Genomic DNA, 18,736 nt, shown 5'->3' with positions numbered 1-18,736 from the left:
TGGATCTGCTGCCTCAGGTGCGTCCTTCCTCGTGTCTGAGGAGTTAAGGCATCAGGGGTCACAGTCTTTCCTTGTGTTTGCGTCAGTTTCTACCTTATCCTTGGAGACATTTTCTCATCTTTACAAAAGTATCCAGGGCCTCAGGATCGATTTGTGTGTATATACATACAAATATATGTATTATATATATATATATATATATATATATATAAATCAGGATCGATCCAGTCATCAAAACCTTTACAAAGGGAACTGTTATCATCTTACTGTAAGGATTTTTGTGCATTATTTATTTCCCTTAGAAAATTTAGGCAAGATTGTTTCTTTTGTAACTACATTCTCACAGAGTGAATCTGTAAGTTTCTATTACCAGATTGGAAAAAATACAACAAACAAATTATTGTGGCACAAAAAGCAGTTGGGGCACGGCTGATTCTGCATCTGAAATAGAAGGTGACTTCTCAAGGATCTTCCTGGAAACCCTTCCCTTGGAGGACGTCACGTGCTGCCCTGTCCTTGACCTCAGTGCTCGGTGGAGCCGGTCCTTCCCATCAGCCAGTCTCATGCTCACGTTTAGTAGCGTCCAGGCTAGGCATTTGTGCCATTTTCTTTTGCGATATTGTGAGTTAAAATGTAAAGAAATTCAGTATAGTAAAGATGGATCTTAGCTATTATACAGGAGGATCTGTCTTCTGAAGAACTCGGTTATTAAATGTCTCAGCTGCATGATGGTTTTGACGCGTGCAACTCGAGTTTGCTTTGTAACAAGTTTACAGAATGTTCGAGTTGATGCCGCGAGGACTCTCCTAAATTCAGTAACTAAGGTTTTCGATATTTAAAGTGAGAAGCATGTACCTGATTTATTTTCAGAGTCAAATGTGAAGGACATCTCCACCGAAATGCAGGGCACACGTGAAACATTTAGACACATTGAGCTTTTTCTCCATTTCCACCGGCTGTTTGCTCTTCCCGCGTGAGCCCGTATTTGTATGTTCGTACCTTTTTGCAGAATGAAGTCTTCACTCAGACTGTTAACCTTGACAGTTGGCTCCTCTTTGCAAGTCCATAGGTTCCTGTAAAGTGTGCAGAGCTGGTGCAGACCCCTGGCTGAAAGCGCCAGTCTCTATCTAATGTGGTAACGAGAGTCTTCGCTGCCACTTTTGGACGCAGAGATAAACCCCCTCTTAAAATACACAAAGACTTGTTTGAACAGCTTCGGGAACAGTGTCCGAGGGACTGACAGCTGAATCTGGTAATGAGAATCGGCGATCCATTTATTTTGCTGTGATCGTTCTAATGTCTTTTATGACTTTTATATGTGTATACATGTCTCTTTTTCCTAAGCTTTTTCTCACGAGTAGACTTCATGTATAACTGATTCACTTTGTTATAAAGCAGAAACTAATACACCATTGTAAAGCAATTATACTCTAATAAAGACGTAAAAAAATAAGAAATAAATAAAATACAGTTTAAGCAAGTAGATATCTATTTTAAATAACATTGAAATGCTTTCTGTGTGTCAAATCCAAGTTATTCAAATGTTATGCCATTTTGGTGAGTCTTTTGATCTTTGGGGCTCATTATAGCAGTCTATTTTTGCAGAATTAGAAATCATTCAACAGCATGGAGTCCTACCTTTTTTCCCTCAAAAAGTGCGTCCTAAGTAGGTCATTGTTGACAGATCTTGCTCGTTTCCTTTGATGGCTATAAATTCACTGGGATGATGGAATCAAGCAGACATCTGAGTGGCAGTTACAAGGTCAGTATCACTGGTCGAAGTTTGGCCCTAAACAAATTTTCAAACAGAAGATTAAAATACTTAATATGACCATGTGAGCTTTTTCCTGGATTATGGGAAAATATAAGCCCTGCTTCTCAGCACCACCGTGCAGCCGTGTCTCTGGGCATCACTCTTCCTGTGGAAGGACCGGGTTTGTGTTCAGTTCTCCCGCGACCTCGCGCAGACCGCTGGGGGCACTTGCTACTCAGCCCTGCGGCCCGTCAGGCCGTGTGGGGGGCTGTCTGGATCTGAGCCATTGGGTGGATGGAGGGCGTGTCACGGAGGAAGTGAGGGCGTCTCAGTCAGCCCAGACCTACCCCGCGGGGCCCTCGTGCAGACCCCATGCCCGTGGGGGCCACCACCCTCCTGCTTTTCATCTCCAGCCCCCTCGGGGGGCCTCTTGCTGCCTCTTCATCCTCAGTTTCCAGCGGGGTCGTTCTCAGACCTTCCTGCCCAGTAGAGTCACCCAGGGAGTTTGCAGACCCCTCACCGCTGCCTGTGAGGCCAGGCTCTCTGGGGGGCCCCGGGGGCAGTGGTTTCCGAAGCACAGCCGGGACTGCCCCCAGTGCCCTCTCCTGAGCTCCTGGCCTCAGCTTTTCTCTCCGCTCTCCTTCTTCAACAGCTTGGCCCCCAGCCCTGCCAACCCCATCACCCCCAGCCTTTTCCCTGCGGCTCCTGGGGGCAGCCCCGAGGGCTCTTTGGTCCTACAGCTCAGAGAAGTGCGGGGGCTCCATATGGAGTTTCTATCGGCCGTTGCCGAAGTCGGGGTGGACCCACGGATCGCACGAATCTATCGGTGATAGGGAACCGTTGTTTCCTAAAACATGAATTTCCCTTTTTGTGTTCCAGATTAAAATAATTTAGAGATTTTCTTTGCAGTTAATATCGTACCTGATGGCATGTCTCAATTCACAAGAAGTGATGGAAACCATCATTTCTGAGGAGGCTGGAAAGAGTGACAGTGTAGGCAGTGGAATAACTGCACTTTCCTCATCCTGCCGCCCTTGACTTTGACCTTTATGCTTCAGAAGTACGCCTGTGAGACTGAGCACAGGTGTGCCCGCAAACGAGCGTTTGGTTTCTGAGTTTGCTTCGTGTTCACTTCGCTTTTTCTGTCGACTTTCAGTCAAGCGAGTGGGTGGATTTTCAGCAGAAACTGATGTTAATTTAAACTCAGAGGCTTTCAGAAACAAAAGTGAGCGTCTGTTGTTAGGTGAATCCTGGGAGGCGGTCGGGGTGAGCTTCCTGCGTTGGCCCCGCAAACCTGCCCACCTGTGCCGTATGTTCCAGGCTGAGTTCTCTCCTGGGTCACGGTCCCTCTGCCCAGGGTTGGTTTGTGTCACCATCAGCAGGGTCCTTGGATGAAAGAACATTTAACCGTAGTGTATGCAACAGTTTCTCCCCACTTAGTTTTGGGTTTTGTGCCTTGTTAGGAAAGCATTCCTGAGTCCCAACCGTCCAGAAGATATTTATTTCAAGTTTTCAATTTCATCTTTAATGCACGCGGCATAAATAAGGGTCCAATGTACAGGTTCCTCGTGGAGTTAATCCGTTGTCCCAGCATCCTGTATTTTTGTTCCTCACCGTCAGCGGTGCCGGCCGACATCCAGTCTCCAGGTTCAGAGGGACTCTGGGCTCTCCTCTGTTCTTCTGGTCGTTTTCTTCAAACCCTGTATCATTTTTTCCACAGTTTTAATTGTTATAACTTGGTGATGCCGTATCCTTCAGTTATAAGATGCAATTAACATCAACATACCCCGTTATTTTTTGTACCACAAAGAACATCCATTGTAATATACACCTTGATTTCACAGATGCTAAATTATGAACAGAAATCCATGTTAGACCCAGTGGCAAACTTCAGATACTGGTATTTGACAGGGGGAGGGTCCCACCACTTCTTTTCCTAATGATGCTCTAACTCTTCTTGGCCTTGTTTTCCTTTTAATCAGCGTCTTTTTGTCAAGGTCCAAACTGATTCAGATTCTGGTTGGAATACAGTGACTGCATAGACCGATTTGGGGACAGTTTTCCCATTTACGGGCATTTCTCTATTTAATCAGTATTTCTTTAATGTCTTTCAATAAAGGATTAAATTTTCTCCTTCGCAGTCTTCAAGATGTTTTGTATATTCCTGGGCATGAATCATATTGATAGATTGCAGTTTTATCCAGCCGTATTGCTAGATGTTCATGATTTCTAACATGTCTGTAGAGTCTTTGCTTTTATTTGTGGATATGAATACCGTCTGTGGGTACTGCTAACGCCATTGAATTTTTATGCCTTTCTCCTCCTGTCTCATGGTAAGCGAGGTAAACAAAATGATGTTTACTGGAGGAGCTGTAACCAGCTGCTCCATTACAGACCCACAGAATTAGTATTATTCTTCCTGATTTTGGAGTTCTTTATATGTTCTGCATCTGAGTCTTTATCAAACATGTGTGATGCCAGAATCTCTCACTTGGTAGGTTCCTTTTTGCTCTCTTAATAGTATCTTTTATTGAACAGAATTTCTCGATTTTAATGCAGAATACTTTATCAATTTCTAATTTATGGGTAGAACTTTTTGCATGATGTTGAAATAAACTTTACTCCACGTTCATGACGATATTTTCCTTTGTTTTTTCTTTTAAACATTTTATTATTTGCCTTTTGTTTAGATCTTACGTCCAATCAGAATTTTTTTTCTTTCTTTCTTTTTTTTTTTTTGTATGCCGTGAAGCAGGGTTCCAGGTTCACTTTTCTGTGTGTAGCAAAGATGATTCTTTCCAGACTTCACTGCAGGACCACGTTCGCGGCCCATGACGTGATCGTGTGTGTGTGTGTCTCTTTCTGGATCCTGGATTCTGTCTTTCCCATTGAGCTTTTTTCCTTGAGCAGATGCCCCGTTTGCTCTTGTGATAGTTCTTGATATCCGGCTGTGTACGTCTTATGCTTTGTTTCTCTTTTCCAAGGCTGCCTTGACTGCACTTGCGTCTTGTATTTCCATTTAAAATTCAGAATCACTTTATCAATTTCTAGAAACTTGCTGAGGTTATGATTTTCTATTGTTTTGAATCTTAGATTAACCTGGGGAGTAGTGACAACTCGCCGATATTAGTTCATCCGCTTCACGAGCACGATCTATTCTATGATATTTAGATCTCCTTATGTCCTGTGAATAACGTTTTTAAATTTTTCAGAGACCTTGGACGTCTCTTTTTTTTTTTTTTGGCTGCGTTGGGTCTTCGTTGCCGACCGCGGGCTTTCTCTAGTTGCAGTGAGTGGGGGCTCCTCTTCATTGGGGTGCGCAGGCTTCTCACTGCGGTGGCTTCTCTTGCTGCAGAGCACGGGCTCTAGGCACGCAGGCTTCAGTAGTTGTGGCACGTGGGCTCAGTAGTTGTGGCTCACGGGCTCTACAGCGCAGGCTCAGTAGCTGTGGCGCACGGGCTTAGTTGCTCCGCGGCATGTGGGATCTTCCCAGACCAGGGCTCAAACCCATGTCTCTGCACTGGCAGGCGGATTCCTAACCACTGCGCCACCAGGGAGGCCCCAAAACCTTGTACGTCTTTTATTAAATTGATTTCTAGATGTTGGTGACTTTTTTTGTTAACATCTTTATTGGAGTATAATTGCTTTACATTGTCGTGTTAGTTTCTGCTGTATAACAGAGTGAATCAGCTATACGTGTACGTACCTCGTACATCCCCACATCCCCTCCCTCTTGCGTCTCCCTCCCACCCTCCCTATCCCACCCCTCTAGGTGGCACAAAGCACCAAGCTGATCTCCCTGTGGATATTGGTGACTTTTAATGCTGCTGGAAGTTGTATCTTCTTATATCTTTCAGTTGTTATACTTGTTGCTGATGTGTTGACATGTACTTTCAAAATATTGACATAGTATACCATTAACTGGCACCTTTATTAATACCATGACTAATCATTTATCGATTTTCATACTTTAAGATTATCTCTGTGCTCAGTAATGGCATCTGTGGAAAATGCTTTGTTTTTTCCTTTCCAACCTTCAGGCCTTGTAAGTGTACAAAGGCAGATGCTGGCTGGGAGCTGCAGGGCATGGCTGCGGGGAGGTGGCGGGGTGAGCATCTATTTCTCAGTCCCCAGGAGGAAGTTCTCCGGATTCAACACTGAGGGCCACAGATGTTCTGAGTCTTTCTTAGAGGTTTTCCGGAAGGTCAGGGAAGGTACCTTTTATTAAAAGGCTTCGCCGTGAATGACTTTCATCAAATGGCTTTTTGAGACTCGCTCATGGTCACAGGAGTGTCTCCGTGTTCTGAGCCAGTGACGGGGTGCCTCCCAGGAGCCCTGTCCGCCTGCCCTGTGTGGTCCTGTCCCACTTCTGTCCAGGGCTAGTCTGCGTGTCCATAGTGTTGGGCTGATGTGGCGATACTCAGTTACAGAAACCCCGCTCCATCTTGGGGGCAGGTCCTTTCTGTCTCGGATCACGCTTTCTGGGGGATGCTGTGCTGTGAGTGGCCAGCTGGAGCGGCCCCGGGGCCCAGACGGGGAGCTCCCGGCCGGCAGCACAGAAGCGGGTGGCGGCCGACCTGTCACCCGGAGCCCACTCCCACCTGACTGCTGCCCCCATGGCTGACCGCAGCCGCAGGGGACCCGCATCCAGATCCCAGAAGCTGTGAGGTGTTGGATGTCTTGTTACGCGGAGGTAGGTAACTGTTACATGGAGGTGCAGTTACTTTCAGATGAGAAACTACAGTCCCTTCCTTGATTCACTTGTTCAAAAAGTACTTTCCTTCTTATGTTTTTCTGGATTCAGTTTGGTAACATTTTCTTTAGGGTGTTTACATTTCTGTTCAAGAGGGTGTTCGGAAAGTAAATGTAACTTATTATAACCTCCTTACAGGTTTTAGAACTAGCTTAGCTTGGGGTTATAAATGAGCTAAATGCTGTTCCTTTTTTGTTTCTCTGGAAGAGTTTGTATAACAGCATTATTTTTTCCTGAAATACGTGGAATTAACTGCTGAAGCTGTATAGGCCTAGAGTTTACTTTGTGAAAGATTTTTCATAGTGAATTCAGCTTTTAAAACATGTAGTAATATTTGCATGAAAACAGTGATGAACAGGAGTAACCGGGTGCGTGTGGCTATTCCAATAAAACTTTATTTACAGAAACAGGCCTTTGGCTGCCCTGTGATTAGATCATTGATTTTCAACAGCTTTTTAAAAATAAATAATGCATTAAAAGATGTAAATTTTCTTTGAAACACATTTCAAAGAGTTGTAACTTCATTATCCATTCAAAGTACATTTCCTCTGTGATTTTTACAACATTGACCTGTGGTAATTTTGAAGTAGACTGCTTAACTTTGAAGGAGAGGAGATTTTATGTTATCTTTTTTGGCTCATTTTCCACTGTAGAGTATGTGAAAAGGACACAGTCTGAGTGATTTTGACATTTATCCCCATGCCCCCTCTTGCTCTCCGGCACTGCACTGAAGCTCATCCTTACAGGGGTTTAACCCACACTTTGTTGGCCTACAAGCCCCAGATCATCAGCTCACCCTTCAGGAATGTGTGCTTATATTCAGAGAAACATAGCGTTCCAAGTCTGAGGAATTCTAGGTCAGTTGTCAGAACCTTTCCTCTTTTTTTGCTCAGTTTCACAGTATCTTGAGAAAGTGCATCCTGTGTTGTGATCTTTAGCTGTGCCATTTCTTTATTTCACCGCGGAGGGAGAGGGCTCGTCTGTGTGTGTTGCTGCTGGTGGTTCTGAGCGGGGAGTGGAGCTGGTGGTCCCTACGTCTCCTTTAGTGACGCCTGCCTGGGGTATAAGTGCTGCGCCCTCACTCACAGGCGGCAGTGGGCAGTGCACGCCCACCTCCCTGACACTCTGGGCCCCCTACTGTGAGGCCAGTGGTGTGGACAGATGCGGTGCCTGACCCTCTGGTGCTGACCTTGTGGTCAGATGCGGGGACCACGCAGGATGAGGAGGTGCTCCCTGGAGCCTGTGGTCCTGAGGGCAGCACCTCCGGCCCCAGCCTTGCTGCTGGCCCCCCTGGGAACCACCGTCTCCTGGAGGCTGACCCGGGTCTGTGCCCTCTGCAGCTTCTTTACTATGAGTAACCTCCTCGAAGGTGTTTGGAGGGCAGCCCTCCTGATGCCATGGAAATGTTTAATTCTTCTGGGATCCGAGTTTTTAATGCTCTGACTCTCTGTTATAAGTAGAGGGCTGGGGTTTTGTGTACAGACATCACTTTGATGAGCTGAAGGATCCTGGGAGCAAACCTCAGCCCCCACTGCAGTTTCCACTGGTCCTTCCAGCAGGACCTGAGGTGCAGCCTGAAGTGGGTGGTGATGCTGACGAGCCTGTCTGGATGTGAGCCTGTGTGAGCCCTGCTGGGGCCTGGTTGTTGATTTCATGAGGGATTTTGTAGAGGTGATGTGTTTCCATAAATCCTCAAGAACAAAGCAGCATTAATGACCCCCGTAGCAATGAATAAATCTTCTATACAAACAAGTAGGCAATAATATCACATTTCTTATGTTATCTGAGGTTGAATTGATGTATTTTATGGATTTTCTTAGAAGGTACATTTTCAGTTGAAGAAACTAAATTAGGAAGACAAACAGTGTAAAACTGAATCATATAATAACTCATTTCAATTAAATAAAAGTTCACCTGAAATACACGTGATAAAAATTAGGCATTTTCGAAGTTAAAAAAATAATACCTCCAAGATGCGCTGTTTTTTTCTTCTTCTTGATCCCTTTCATTTTTATTTCATTAAAAAAATGTTTGTTTCGCTTCCTGACTGTCGAGCCTGTGTAGGTGCCAAGTACACCAGACTGTAAGTGCTGTCACAGGGACCTCACGTTATAAGACATAATCCAGGACCTCACGCAGACCGTGCATTTGCTGATTTACACTGCTAACCAGTGAGAGAAGTGTGTCTCCTGTCTTCCACCAGCATCCGTGAAATCCCAGCAGGTTACTTTGCTATCTTGCAAGCTGGGTCAAACCTCAGAACCTCCGTCAGTGTCAGTGATAAATTTCTTGAATTTGATCATTAGAATGGAGTGATATAAAAAATGTTCATTTTAGTATTTAGATATATAATTACACATTTATGTATTATTTCATAATGTCTTTGTGTAACCAGAATGAACCAAAATATAAATTAAAATAGTACATAGATAAAATGATGTATTTTGGGGTCTGTGACATGGAAGTGACCCATGGGAGACCAGGAAGGACAGGAGGGAGTCAGAGGGATTACATTCTTACAGTGTTCACGAAGCGATGCCGCTTGGTGGTAGATGGTGATACAGGAAGATGTATGTTTCCATATCCAGAGAAAACACTTAAAAATAGAACAAAGCTATATGGTTAAAACAGTTTTTTTTTTAAATTGACGAAATGGAAAACTAGCACATACTTAAAATTCATCCAAAGATGGCAGGAAAGAAGGAACCAGAGGGATGGAGAACAGATGCCCAAACAGAAAACAAGACCAAACATGGTGGAAATAAGTCAGACCATGTGGACAGTCACCTCCAGGGCGAAGTCTGAGGGTTCATTTAAAAAGCTGGAAACTTGACAAGACCCCACTTTGCGCTGTTTACAGGGATCACATTGAGAGAGACACAGAATGAGAGAAAAGGGTCTACTCAGACTTAGGTCCAGCTCCTCTGAGGACGACGGGGCTGGGGGTGAAGCTTCGGCAGGGGGAGGGCATGCACACGGGGCCTGATGACCTCTGAATCGGTCTGTCCTCGTGGGTGGGGAGGTGGCTTGACAAACCCAGCTCATCCTGCTTCTGCTGAGAGGTCACCTTGGTTCCAGCGGAGGGCCACTCCCAGGGTCACGTTTTCAGGAGCTGTTGGGCACCAGGTGTCCGCACTCCGCAGGGAGCCTGGAACTCACTAGATTGGCCTTGTTTTTAACAATAGTTTTCCTGCAAGTTGAGTTTACATGTAAGTAGACGAAGAATAAAACATTCCTCTACTCTCTGAGTGCCCTTCCTATTCTACACACTCAACAGGCCCTAGGAACACGATGGAATTAACATGCTTTCCACATCCAAGGTGTTGCAGTCAGGTGAGTGATTAAGGTGATTATTGTAATTGCTAGTCCTGGATCCATCACGGCATGATTGTTCCTTATGTGCTTAGTCTATAGTGTTAGTGATAAAATGCTGTAAAAATCAGAAACACACTAAAGACAATGGCAATTAGATGTTCTGATTTTCACAGCCATCTTCTGTTTTGTTATTTTCTGTACACTGACCTACTACCAGCTTTCAGCTCCAGTGTTCGTAACAAAAACCGTTTTGGCATTTGCTTAAAAACACGCACCACTTACTTTAAATTCTTCTGCTGACAGCACTGGTGGAAGGCATGACATGGAGACTTGATTTTATTTATACATTCGGAGCTGCACGTGGCTGACAGTAGTGGATCATGTGGAATTAGCTTGTGACCTACTACAGCGCTCATAGTAATTAAACAAGACATTCGCTTTCCAGCATTAAGATCATGTAGCTTGAGAGCCAGCTGTTTACCACTGAATCATTGCAAGGCCACTGCCTTCACTGGAAACGGCAGGGGTTTTCCTTGGGGCTGTTTAGAACGAAGCTTCTGAGCCAAAATGTGCATTTGAAAAGACAGACGTTGTAATACCCATAACACGTTTATCAGTGCATTACATTGTTTTATAATTTTGATGAGGGGTGTTCTGTAGAAGCTTTAAGGTGGAAAGGGCTCGTTGTAGTTGATCATAAAAAACATATCTGTGTTTGAACGTATATTCAGTATTTCATAAAATGTTAAATACCTTAACAAATAAGTCATGACATAAAGGCCCGTCCTGTGACAAGACTGTTACTTTTTCACATGCTGAACACGGACAGATGTACCCAGATGTATGCGATGGACATTCAAATAGCCTGAGTGTCTTTTTATACGTTTAGAGTTTTTTATGTAAGTTTATGTAAGTGGAAAAATCTTTGTCTTCTAGTTTACATCCTAAAATTGTCTGACCTGTCTGTGAAAATGAACTATATTCCCATCAAAGTCCTGGCCACCGATTATGAAAGTGGGAATGTGAGTGTGGGCTCGTCCTGGAGGGCACCCTGAGTCTGGGAGAGCACCACGACCCAGGCCCCTGGAGGAGACTGATACCACCGTGGCCACCATGGGAGGGCGGATGGGTGTGGCAGGTGCTGGCTCTGGGGATGTGGTACCCAAGCAAGCTCTCATCTCTCTGCCCCACTTTTCTGGATGAAGGAGGAGGAGGTTGTTGGCTAGAGAGATATCCAGCTTCCTGGTGGCAGGTGTGAGGCAGGCAGAGCTTGGTCCATCTCAGATGAGCGATGCTTCCATGTGCCTTACCTGTGGGAAGGGTCGTTTATGGGGGTCTTATCTGCAAAAGGGGCCCTGCATACCTGCTGTTCAGCCTGGGGCCGCCACAGGAGATAACACCTGTGAAAACAGCACACTGTAAGCTCTAAAGCACTGTGACCTCACCAGCTTTGATGGGTTTTTTTTTTTTTTCTCCTGACATTTCTTTTTTGGCCAAAATATACTAAGTTAAGTCTGTTCCCCCTGGGAACTTGGAAGGGGTGGTTAAATGAAGAGATTTTAGGAGTGTCTCTATTTTGTAATTAACTGCCTTTAACCTGTAAACATCCCTAAAAAATTTAAAGGTTACTGTATATATAAAATGCCAAACACACCCCTACAATTTTACATTATAACTTTCTTAGGAAACATTTTTCAAGAGTAAGTGCAGTGTGAATTTAAAGCAGCTCAAATCCTGATTTAGCAGAACTTAAATAATTATTATAACAGGTACTGCTTAAATTAAGTCTAGCTTCAGCAAGAATGTCCTAACAGAAGCAATGTTGACAGTGTATCCCTTTAATTTTTATTGTACTTTGAAGTCTTTGAATCACTTTTTTTTAATATAAATTTATTTATTTATTTTTGGCTGTGTTGGGTCTTCGTTTCTGTGCGAGGGCTTTCTCCAGTGGTGGCGAGCGGGGGCCACTCTTCATCGCGGTGCGCAGGCCTCTCACTGTCATGGCCTCTCCCGTTGCGGAGCACGGGCTCCAGACGCTCAGGCTCAGTAGTTGTGGCTCACGGGCTTAGTTTCTCCGTGGCATGTGGGATCTTCCCAGACCAGGGCTCGAACCCGTGTCCCCTGTATTGGCAGGCAGATTCTTAACCACTGCGTCACCAGGGAAGCCCCTGAATCACTTTTATGTATGTATCTTATTTAATTCATTGTTGCATTGCCATGTGGGTCAAAGATAATGTCCTTTTAAATCAAAATGAATAAAATAATCATGGAATCACATGTTACATGCAGAATGGACCATAAGGGTTCACTTATCTCCCAATATAGATGCCAAAACTGATGGCCAGAGAGGAGTGATAACTTACAGAAGGTCACGTAGCCAAGAAAAACAGGTCAGGTGAGCATTTCCGATTAAAGCTACAGATGTAGCTTGTGTGTGTGCATTTGTAAGCCAACTCCCGCCTGTCCAAGGCACTGCTCGGGTGGTGAGGACATGACCTCATGGTGGTGAGCTGCCTGGGGCGTCCTCCACAGCAAGTCTCAGCACGTGACCCAGCTTTCCTGGGGATGTCGTTTGTGTCTTTTTAAACTTCAAACTCTTGCTTTTATGGGCAGAATATTACGTGTTTCTCCAGTGTAAAGCTTTCTTTTCTGTTGGTTGGTATAAAATGAATGCATTAAGGTCCTGTTTTTCTTTACCCCTAAGAGGCAAGCAGTAGTTGTTTTGATGTATTTTTAGTGGAATATTGCCTGATTGTCATTTTTTCCCTCCGTATCTGAACTCTTTGGGGACATTTGCTTTTTATTTAATTGGGGTATAGTTGTTTTACAATGTTGTGTTAGTTTCTTCTGTACAGCGAAGTGGAGTTCCGTGTGCTATACAGCAGGTTCTCATCAGTTATCTATTTTATCCGTATTAGTGTATACATGTCAATCCCAGTCTCCCAGTTCATCCCACCCCTCTTTCCCCCCTTTTCTTTCTAAAATCTTGGCTGTGGATTTTCCTGGCGCCATGGCGCTTCCTGGCTCTCTGCCCACTGATGCCTTTATCCTTTCATCTTGTGTGAAGTGCTGCAGGGCTAACGAAGTCGACTTTTTCTTTCTGGTACTGAAAGTGGCTTCATTTTTACTGATACGTAAATAGTGTGAAAAGATAACCTACCCGGAAAACCCCTGGATTGCATTCACCTTCTGCTGGTTTGAGACAGGCTATTAGAAACTTCCACAGGTAATGTCTCATTGACTCTTTCTATCACCCAGGGAAGTTGGAATGATCTAATTTTACCCATCAGGAAACGGCGGCTCAGAGGAGGAAGGTGGATGGTCCAAATGTGTATGGCCAGCATGTGACAGAACTGGAATTAATTTTTATGTCCTCTGATGCTTTTTCTATGACGTCACTGCACTTCTCTACAGGATCTTTTCCTTTTTTACATATTGCAAAAGTAATTGCTCAAAAGTACATAAACCTCACAGTTTCAGTTGTACCGTGTATAGAATGTCTACAGCCTTTCAGGGAATATTTTGTATGATCTCTCATATGCGTTAGACCCAGTAAACCAAGATCAAAGAGACGATATTAGAAGTTTAGAATTCTTTATAACAAAGTACTACTTATAATGCCCTTAGGTATGTATTGCTAAAAACTGGACTAAATTAAAAATCCATCCCTGTCTTTCTCGCCGTGAATAAACTGCTAAGGGATACAGATAGACTGTCTCCCTCCTCCGTGTGTTTTCATAGCTCTTTGTCTTTATTTTTGCACTTGATATTCATTCTTTAATTCATCTGTCAACAATTCAGTGAAGAAAATATGCTTATTTCTGTATAAACAAGGAAAATGCATTAAGACTACTTGTGTACAATGCTCTTTGGTAGAATAGCCATGAGCACCTGGTGGGTGAGAGGTTGTCCACTGTGTTCTGTTACAGAACAGGCCTCTGTTTTGTGTGGTTCTCCTGGAAACCTTCAGCTTTGCCACACTCCTAACACATACATCACGGAGTGATTTGAGAGGGGTGTTCTTGGTTGTATAAGTAAATTAAAAAGCTATAAAATACTTAAGTTTAGTTTTTATGATTTTTTTAAAATTAGCGAGCAGACTGCTTCTTGCCACCTCCACTCATATGAAGGGCAAGCCATTTTAGCAGCGAGTGTAAGAGTGGCCAGATTAAACCATCCGTAATAGGTGATGCGTAGACGTATATGAGAATTGTGGACGTTTACATAAAATGTTGGTTTTTTGTTTGTTTCTTTCTTTCTCCTTTGTTTTTTAACATCTTTATTGGAGTATAATTGCTTTACAATGGTATTAGTTTCTTGAACGTTGTGGTACATGACTCTTTTTGAATTATGGTTTTCTCAAGGTATATGCCCGGTAGTGAGATGGCTGGGTCATATGGTAGTTCTGTTTTTAGTCTTTTAAGGACGCTCCGGACGCACAGGCTCAGCGGCCATGGCTCACGGGCCCAGCCACTCCACGGCAGGAGGGATCCTCCCGGACTGGGGCATGAACCCTTTCCTAGGTACTTTATTCTTTTTGTTGCAATGGTAAATGGGAGTGTTTCCTTAATTTTTCTTTTAGGTTTTTCATCACTAGTGTATAGGAGTGCAAGAGATTTCTGTGCATTAATTTTGTATCCTGCAACTTTACCAAATTCATTGATTAGCTCTAGTAGTTTTCTGATAGCATCTTTAGGAGTCTCTATAGTATCATGTAGGATAGTATCACATAGTATAGTATCATGTCATCTGCAAACAGTGACGGTTTTACTTCTTTTCCAATTTGGATTCCTTTTATTTCTTCTTCTTCTCTGATTGCTGTGGCTAAAACTTACAAAACTATGTTGAATAATAGTGTTGAGAGTGGGCAACCTTGTCTTGTTCCTGATCTTAGTGGAAATGGTTTCAGTTTTTCAGCATTGAGAATGATGTTGGCTGTGGGTTTGTCATATATGGCCTTTATTATGTTGAGGTAAGTTCCCTCTATGCCTACTTTCTGGAGGGTTTTTATCATAAATGGGTGTTGACTTTGTCGCAAGCTTTCTCTGCATCTATTGAGATGATCATATGGTTTTTATCCTTCAACTTGTTAAAATGGTGTATCACATTGATTGATTTGTGTATGTTGAAGAATCCTTGCATCCCTGGGATAAACCCAACTTGATCATGGTGTATGATCCTTTAATGTGCTGTTGGATTCTGTTTGCTAGTATTTGTTTTTTGAAATTCTGTCATTCTAAATTTTCTCCATGCATTTCTTTACATTTATATTTATGTACAAACTTAATTTTTTGTATCTTAGGTGCTGCGTGCTCTTTTGCTCTTCGAGAATTGATATCTGTGGACACTTTCCTTGCCAAGAGATACAGAACTGATATTCTAAGTACATCAGGTGTGTTAAGTCTGTTAGGCTCACGCTTAGTGTCACATTAAAGGGTAACACACTCTAACCGTGAAGAGAGTGGGGAACAGTGGTTCGCATAACTCCCAGGGCGGCTGCCTGGCTGCGCCTGTGGGTGGATTCCTGGAGGCAGAGACACCCGATTCCAGATCAGGCATGACAGACGCCCTCGTTATTCCCGGACCCTTTCCTGGAGGCAGGTGGCGCCTGCACCAGCCACACGTGGGCCAGCTGCTCCTCCAGGTCCCGTCCACACTAGGTACTGCTGTTCTTTTTAAATGTTTGCCTATCAAATAGTTTAAAAATCATAAATCAGGGCTTCGCTGGTGGTGCAGTGGTTGGGAGTCCGCCTGCCGATGCAGGGGACACGGGTTCGTGCCCCGGTCCGGGAAAATCCCACATGCCGCGGAGCGGCTGGGCCCGTGAGCCGTGGCCGCTGAGCCTGCGCGTCCGGAGCCTGTGCTCCGCAACGGGAGAGGCCACAGCAGTGAGAGGCCCGCGTACAGCAAAAAAAAAAAAAAAAAAAAAAAAATCATAAATCATTGTTGAGTAACTGTGAGTCTTTGGGTTACTGGTGAGCTGGCATCTCTTTTCAAATGTATTGTTCATTTTATTCCTTCTTTTGGGAATTCCTTTTCATGTCTTTGACTCAGTTTTTATAGGATGTTCACTTGTCCGTCTTCGGTTGTAAGAATCTTCCTGTTAACCTCGGGTCTACAATATGCCTATATTTTTGTATATGGAGTTCTTGTCATACAAAATTTTATATTTCCATGTAGTGAATTCCATGAATCTTTTTCTCAAGAATTTCTGGCTTTTGAGTTAAGCTAACCTGGTAGTTTTTCCACACACACGCTGATATTTTCTTCAAGAACTTTTGTTTTTCTGTGTTTTTACAAGGGTTGATCTCTCTGGGAGTGTTTCTGACACAAGGTATGAGAGCCATGTTTGCGGTAGTCGAGATCACTAGGCAACAGTCTCAGGGTATTTGGGGGTTCCGTGGCGGCCCGGTGGTTCGGATGCAGCACTCCCACTGCCGAGGGCCTGGGTCCAATCCCTGGTCGGGGAACTAAGATCCCGCAAGCCATGTGGTGAGGCGACAAAAGCAGAATATATTATGAACTATTTCCAATGATGTAATCAAACTTTCTGGAGCCTTCCTTTGCCTCTTGCATCCGGCCGTTTAGCACCACAGTATGTGGTGGGCTTAATGTTTTATGGATCAGTTACTTCCCACAGCACCAGTCTTATTTCACAAAATGTAACTTTAGTTTATCCTGGTAAGTTTCACAGTCGTCTTCATGGATTGTTATTGGAATTGCGTGGATGTGAAGATTCATTTGTGGGAAGAGGGCGGCCTTCCTACTTCACTTGTTTACAGAGCATGCCCTGTGCCCCTGGCCGACGGCTTCTGACGTGAGAGTTGGGAACCCGGCAGTGAGGCCGGGATGCCTGGCTCCGGCACGAGGCCCACAGTCCCGTGGGCTGAAGGGAGAAGACGAAGCCGGGGGCAGGGGTTAGGGCCCTGTGGGTGGTGGGGAGGTCTGTCCACAAGGCCCGTCTCAGCCAAGACCTACAGGTGACGAGAGGGGCCGCGTGGGACTCGGAGGGACCAGGGGACGCAGGAGCCGAGGACCAGATCCTGGGCCAGGCTGGGGGCCACCGCCGGGCTGGGACAGGGACCCGGGCCAGAGGGAGAGACTCTTCAGGCAGCGAGCGGCCCCGCGCTTCTGGGAGGCCGTGTCCAGAGGATGGGTGGCCTGTGTGGACGGTGGTCTGACGGGGTCAGCCTGGGTCGGGCAGGGCTGCAGTGGGGAGGGCGGCAGCCCAGGTACTGAGCGCAGCGTGGTCTCTGGACGTTTCGTAGGCAGGGGCTGCGGGATGGGCCTCTGGACTCACCGTGCGGGTGAGGAGGGCGGGGCACGGGGGCCGCCGCAGGACAAGGACACAGCGAGGGCTCACCACTCACTGAGGCGGGGGCCCCGCACGGCAGGTGTTCGTTTTGTTCTGCATTTGAGGGGAGTTTAGGTTTGTTCTTAACGTTTTTGCTTTTGGGTATAGTTTTGTTCTTAATTTTTTTGGCTTTTGAATGGCAAAGACCAACATGTAGTTTAAAGAAGTTGTTTTATTTCCGAGAAGTGTCAAGACAGTGTGTTCAGTTCTGTAAAGCGGGGACCTGCTGACCGCGTCTGGTGCGAGGGAAGAACCTGGCTCGGCGGTCCGTCTTCTGTTCCTGCCTCTGCGCCTCTGGGCGGGTCCCCTGAGGACGGCGGTGCTGGGATCCCGGGAAGGGGGCTGTTACGTTTATATTACGGGGATCTTCAGCTCTGGCGCACTCGTCATTTGACAGAAGAGGAGTGATTTTCTAGAAGAAAGTGATGAGAAGAAGATTGTGGTTTTGAGTGGAATGCTGAATGCTCTCCAGCTTGGTCACGTTCCTGACTATTTTTCAACAGTTTGAGCAGCAGTTGGCTTTACTTCGGGCAGCGTCACGGGGTCAGATGGCACCTTAAGGCAACAGATGACTCGACTTAGTTCTCTACTGAATCCCTTTGCTTTCAGTAGCTGACTCTTTAAATGTCTAACACAGTTTAAATACTGTGTTTAACTTGTTAAAGCTCTGCCACCCTTCCTTTGTTCTCCTCGTGGGCCGGGTGGAGGGGGTTTCGTCCCCAAGACAACAGACTGGGAGAAACGTGGGTTGGTCGGTGATGAATTAGCTGGAAGTGAACACTGTACGTGAGCGTGTGCTTTACACATCGATAGAAATGGGTCGAAGTTGCGCCTCTTTGATGTGAACCCGAAACAGTTCTCCCTCTGAACGACACGCAAGGATCAGCCGTCTCACTGCGGGGCTGCCCTGGTCTCGGGTTCCCTTGGGTGCTGGCTCCCTCCAGCCCTGGCCCCACCAGCAGCCACCCCGGGTCCTCTCCTGAGTGTCCCCACCGACTCCACGTGGCCAAGGCCCCCAGGGAACGGCTGTTCCGTGAGGTCAACCCCACAAGCGTGTTCGTGGGTGCATCCGTGACTCGGGAGCCGGCGAACCTCCTGTTCCCACAGAGACGCCACGTCCTGCTGGATTAAAGCTTGTTCGATAAAAGGATGCATGATGACCTCTGACCCCGCAGTAGGAATAAAACGCCTCCTTGCAGACACTGCCTCTTAGTCTTTTTTTTTTTTTATCAGCCTTTGGTTTTACTTTGAGTTCAGGGTTCCTGAGCTCACAACTGAGGGCTTGTCTGTGTGAGCCAAACCTCATCGTCCTGCCCTGAGCAATCACAGCACACTGACACGTATGCTGCGTGCCTCTGCGTGTTACGTGTGCGTGTGTGCATGTGTGCCTGCTTGGACGGCAGGGGGAGAGGCCGCACCTGGTCGCACCCTCACTCCAGTGAGCCCTGGGGCCGTCTGGTCCTGGCCTGAGGACCCGACCCCTGCGGCCTTTCCCCGCATCTCGCCCCTCCTCCCCCGCTCCTGGCTGCAGGGCTGTGTCCGAGGCCGTGTTGGCCGGAGC

General features: G+C 45.6%; 1 protein-coding gene across 1 annotated transcript in view; it reads left to right on the top strand.

Moving 5' to 3' along the window:
* SNTG2 (syntrophin gamma 2) overlaps positions 1-18,736 on the top strand; it is a gene marked incomplete at its 5' end in the record, with an annotated part of 196,702 nt that overhangs the window by 48,173 nt on the left and 129,793 nt on the right. The window lies entirely within an intron of this gene.

This window comes from Neophocaena asiaeorientalis, unplaced genomic scaffold (genome assembly GCF_003031525.2).
Source record: "Neophocaena asiaeorientalis asiaeorientalis breed wild unplaced genomic scaffold, Neophocaena_asiaeorientalis_V1.1 scaffold703, whole genome shotgun sequence".
NCBI lineage: Eukaryota > Metazoa > Chordata > Mammalia > Artiodactyla > Phocoenidae > Neophocaena > Neophocaena asiaeorientalis.
The sequence above is the reverse complement of the archived record's forward strand: the minus strand, read 5'-3'. Positions and strand labels throughout refer to the sequence as shown.